The sequence below is a fragment of the Rhinopithecus bieti genome, unplaced genomic scaffold (assembly GCF_001698545.2).
Source record: "Rhinopithecus bieti isolate Rb0 unplaced genomic scaffold, ASM169854v2 scaffold_44745, whole genome shotgun sequence".
In the NCBI taxonomy this organism is placed as follows: Eukaryota; Metazoa; Chordata; class Mammalia; order Primates; family Cercopithecidae; genus Rhinopithecus; species Rhinopithecus bieti.
In genome coordinates this window covers 687,215-692,352 of record NW_016818280.1, presented here as the reverse complement: position 1 = coordinate 692,352, position 5,138 = coordinate 687,215, and the positions used below count along the sequence as shown (strand labels likewise).

The 5,138-nt window shown below is 51.0% G+C and overlaps 1 pseudogene; it reads right to left on the bottom strand.

Annotated features, from left to right (window-relative positions):
• Positions 1-448: 448 nt before the first annotated feature.
• Positions 449-3,102, bottom strand: LOC108518363 (uncharacterized protein C3orf38-like; annotated as a pseudogene).
• Between the last annotated feature and the right edge of the window lie 2,036 nt (positions 3,103-5,138).

The following is a 5,138-nucleotide window of genomic DNA, read 5'->3' as shown; positions in this document are numbered from 1 at the left end:
TGAATTACAACATTGTTATGGGCTGGACTGTGTCCCCCAAATTCACTTGTTGAAGTCCTAAGCCCTGCTCCCTTAGAATGTTGCTATATTTGGAGACCGGGCCTGTAAAGACCCGAATGAATTAAAATGAGGTCATTAGTGTGGGCCCTAATCCCATATAACGGGTCTTCTTCTCCTTCTCCTTCTTCTTTTCTATAACATCTAAAGTAAGATTTATTTGCCTTAAGCTTTCAGAACATTTGCTGCAGCTCAGGCAAAAATAGGTAAGTATTCACAGAATATGTCTATGAACTCTAAGTCTAGAGTTCAGAAAGATATTTCAACTAAAATACATCAGTCCTCACATCTGAAATCACTTAGACATTACTGATGTATTTGGAAGCGTTTCCGTAGAGATGTTTTAGACTGCTGGTGCTCAATGCTTTAGAAGGTCAGGTAAACCCAGTTCTCATTTGTTCAGCAGTGCCTCATTTCCACTACATGAAATTTGGTCTCCGGTTCCACTACCAATGCCTGCTTTACATGATGTCATACTGTGTTCGTACCACATAAGGCGATTATACTACGAAAGACCTCTAGACCACCTTGTTCAAATGTAACAGCTGGTTTCAGTAATTCCAGGAGCAAGGGAACTGTCTCCAACAATTCTCAGGTTGATAAATTTGATTTTCCAAGTATTCTCCACAAAAGGGCAGCAGGTGAGCCAAAAAAATTGTTCAAAAATGCCCAAGCAAGTATTCCTTCGATGGACAATCCTAGCAGTTCCAACCATCACCAGCCCATGAAGAGAAGCAGCACATTTCAGTCCACGTGAATCTAGGTTGGGCTGAGAAAAAGAAATTCTTTTACTAGTGACGGCAAACAGAGACTCATGATTTCTGTCCCATGGTAGTTCATCACTTTTTTTTTTTTTGAGACGGAGTCTCTCTGTCGCCCAGGCTGGACTGCGGTGGCGTGATCTCCGCTCACTGCAAGCTCTGCCTCCCGGGTTCATGCCATTCTCCTGCCTCAGCTTCCCAAGTAGCTGGGACTACAGACGCCCGCCACCAAGCCTGGCTTTTTCTGTATTTTTAGTAGAGACGGGGTTATCACAGCATTAGCCAGGATGGTCTCAATCTCCTGACCTCATGATCTGCCCGCCTCAGCCTCCCAAAGTGCTGGGATTATACGCATGAGCCACGGCGCCCGGCCTCTTTTTATCTTTTTTTTTTTTTAGAAAGAGTCTCACTTGGTTGCCCAGGCTGGAGTGCAGTGGTGTGATCTCGGCACTGCAGCGTCTGCCTCCCAGGTTCAAGTGATTCTCCTGACTCAGCCTTCCGAGTAGCTGGGACTACAGGCATGTGCCACCATACCTGGCTAATTTTTGTATTTTTAACACAGATGGGGTTTCACCACGTTGGCCAGGCTGGTCTCAACCTCCTGACCTCAAGTGATCCACCCACCTCAGCCTCCCAAAATGCTGGGATTACAGGTGTGAGCCACCATGCCCAGCCAGTCTATCATGCTTTGTTCTGACTTGTAATAGAACCTAAGCTGGACATCATGCTGTGGTTCCCATTCATCTTGAGGTGGTCCCAGGAAAGAATTGTGAGAATTAAGAAGTCCAAAGACCCAGTGACAGAATTCTCCCAGGCAATGAAAATCAACCTTTTCAGCTTTTTAATCTTTTGCCTGCTGTTGAAAGAGCTGGATGTCCTCTGTCTTTCTAACTGGCTCTGGTGTTTCCTTCGATTTTGGCTCTGATTGCTTTTGTATGCTGAATAAGACTGTTTATTAGTAACTGGAGGTATCACAACCCCCTGGTATTGCCAAGTACTTAAATGTGACTTTTTGATGGACGTTTCTACGCCTCAGAAGTTCTGCCCTTGGACTCTCCACTAACATTGCACGAACGGCGCTCCAAATCCTCAAATCAGAAAGTGCTGCCCATGACATGGATAATCCTGGAAGCTACGCCATTGTCACCACCACGACCTCCCGGGGAACCGGCTGCCCAAGCCTGTGTCGTGGTTCCAAAACGGGAAAGGTTCCCTTGTGTTCCTTGCAGGGTGTGGGATGGGGGTGTGGCTCGCTTCTTCAGTGTCCTGTTTCTCCCACTGCTAGGGGAGCATACAGATGGGTAGGCCGTGGGGCTCCGACCCCACGGCAGTGTCTAGAGGTGAATGTTCACAGCTGAAGCCTCAGCTGGCATGTGCTACTGTTTGCTCTTTTAGTTTTGCTGTCTACAGGCAGCGTAGGCCCTCTACTTGTCGCGTGGACAGAGGGCTGTCTGTATCCCGGGTTCTTGCCTTGATGTACCAGAAGAACCAGATTACACATGGGCTTGGAGAATGGGTGCAAGGTTTTATTGAGTGTAAGTGGCTCTCAGCAGATGGGGGAACCAGAAGGGAGATGGTTTCCCCCTGAAGTCAGGCCGCTGAGTGGCCCAGGCACTCCTCCAACTCCCCCGGCCAAACTCCACGTCATTCTGTGGTCAGTGGCATGTTGGTGCCTGTCAGCACATTCCTCTTGCCATCCGGCCACTTGTGTGTCCTTCCGCCAATGTGTTCCTCTCCACGTCCAGCCGCTCCTGCCTCTGCCTTGCTAGGGTCTGGGTTTTTATAGGTGCAGGATGGGGTGTGGCAGCAAAGGTGGTCTTGGAAAATGTAACATTTGGTCAGGAAATGCCTGTCCTCACTTAGGTTCGTGGGGGTGGAGGCTTAGGGACCACGCCCTCCTGTACCGGGTACTTGCCTTCCCCTCTTCTGTATCATTTAAAGGGACCATGCTCCTCCCTTCTCAGCATTTCCCTATCAGTTCCAGAGCAGTGGATCTGCCATGGTGGCAGGGATTCCCCAGGATTCTGCCTAAGCAGGTTCTGAGACTGTCTGGGTGCTAGGCCTCGAACCCCTCCACTCCTGGGCTCCAGTGACCTGGGGTCAGCGTGAGGCATGGGAAAGGGTGGCTGCCTTCCATGGCACAGGTCTGCCCTTACATTGGTGGTCTTCGGGCTGCACCAGGCAATTGGTGACGGTGTTGCACAAGGCCATGAATCTCCTCATTGTCCAGTAGCCCAAGTAGGTTATGACAGCCCTCCATCTCTGGAGAGCTGAGTCCTGACATCTCGACTCCCTGGGAGAGGATGATGGCAATAACGTTGCCCCTACGGTCCACCAGGCCCGCGCCTTGGCAACACACACCACAAGTCATGGCAGGTGTTCTTATAAGAAGAAGAGATTAGGCCTGTAATCCCAGTGCTTTGGGAGGCCAAAGTGAGAGGATCGTTTGAGCCCAGGAGTTTGAGACTGTGTTTGAACCAGGAGTTTGGTTCCTTCTGGTGGGTTCTTGGTCTCACTGACTTCAAGAATGAAGCTGCAGACCCTCCGGGGAGTGTTACAGTTCTTAAAGATGGTGTGTCTGGACTTTGCTCCTTCAGATGTTCAGATGTGTCTGGAGTTTCTTCCTTCCAGTAGGTTTGTCGTCTCGCTTGACTTCAGGAGCGAAGCTGCAGACTTTCGCAGTGAGTGTTAACGTAGTGCCAACCCAAAGGCTCATAAAGGTACTGCGGACCCAAAGAGTGAACAGCAGCAAGATTTACTGTGAAGAGCAAAAGAACAAACCTTCCACAGCCTAGAAGGCGACCCCAGCGGGTTGCCACTGCTGGCTCAGGAATAGCCAGCTTTTTTATTCCCTTATTTGGCCCAACCCACATCCTGCTGACTGGTCCATTTTACAGAGTGCTGATTGGTCCGTTTTTACAGAGTGCTGATTGGTGTGTTTATAAACCTTTAGCTAGACACAGAGCGCTGATTGGTGCATTTCCTAACCTTAAGCTAGATAGAAAAGTTCTCCAGGTCTCCACACGATTAGCTAGACACAGAGTGCTGATTGGTGTGTTTACAAACCTTTAGGAGACACAGAAAATGGTTTCGGACCCTTCCTCTAGAACAGGGTTTGGCATGTGGCAGATGCCCAGGAAAGAGTGAAGGACGAAGTTTCCTCTCTTCTTCACCGGATCCCTCTGGCAGCTTCGGGTCCAGTGAAAGAGAACCCAGGCCAGTCCCTCCGCCCGTGAGCCTCACCCCACAAACACCGGCCTCCCTTGCCTCATCTCTTGCAGCTTAAATCTCTTTCACCTATGAACCAACTCAAGTCTCAGCCTTAGAAAGATGCCCTGGATTGTGACCTCCCTGTTCCTCTGTCCATGCACATCCAGGCTCTACACCGGGAGTTCCAGGCCACCTTCAGTTCCTATATCCTGTCCCTGCTCTCTGTGACCTCTGACCCCACAGCCCCAGGGCTCTAAGAGTTCCTCCCACCTGAGCAGATGCTCAGCCCAGCCATGCGCAGTCCTCTGGGGATCCTGATTCCCAGAGAGCATGATCCCAGGTCTTTCTGGGTCCCACCTTGCCCTACTTCATGCTTCTGTCTCTAGCCACACCCCTGCACAACCTGTGACCTGGCCTCAGGACATCTGTTTCTCAGGTTTGCTGTGTAGGCTTGGCTGCCCCTGGCAGCAGGAAGAACCTCGCCTCCCCTGCTCACACAGCAAAGGTGTTTAGGCCTCACATTGGGGAAGCCCAGGGTGGGAGGCCCCTGACTCCTTGGACCCATGATGACATCAAGGGTATCTTCCTATCTCTGCTCTGCCATCTTCAGCTGGCTTTCCTCCGCTGCCATTTCGGTCTTCACACCAGATGTGATAATGTCCTAGGAAGAAGAGGCCATCTCTTCCTATGGCTGTCTTCATCAATAAAGAGTGCATTCTAGAAGCCCGGTGGTAGGCTTCCCTATGCCTTGCACAGGACTGAATCACAGAACTGTGCCCTCAGCAGTCACTGGCAGGGGATAGGGGTCACCTGAACTGGGTGGAGGCTGGAACCTGACACCCCTGAGCTGTGCTAGGCAGAGGGCTACTGAACAGAATTGAGGTTGTGAGGCCAGAGAGTCAGGCTGACTCCCTCCTGCCCCAGGTGCTCTTCAGTGAAACCCTGCTTGGTCTGCAAAGCCCAGCTCGCTGCCCTCGAAGCTGCCCTCCTTACCTCCTCTCTCCTAGGCCTCATCCACAGCCCTGTCTTGGGTCAGACAGCCATGTGCCATGTCTGTCCTCCCATGCAGCATCTGCCCTGTGGGGGTGTGGGGGGATTCTCCGCCACGTT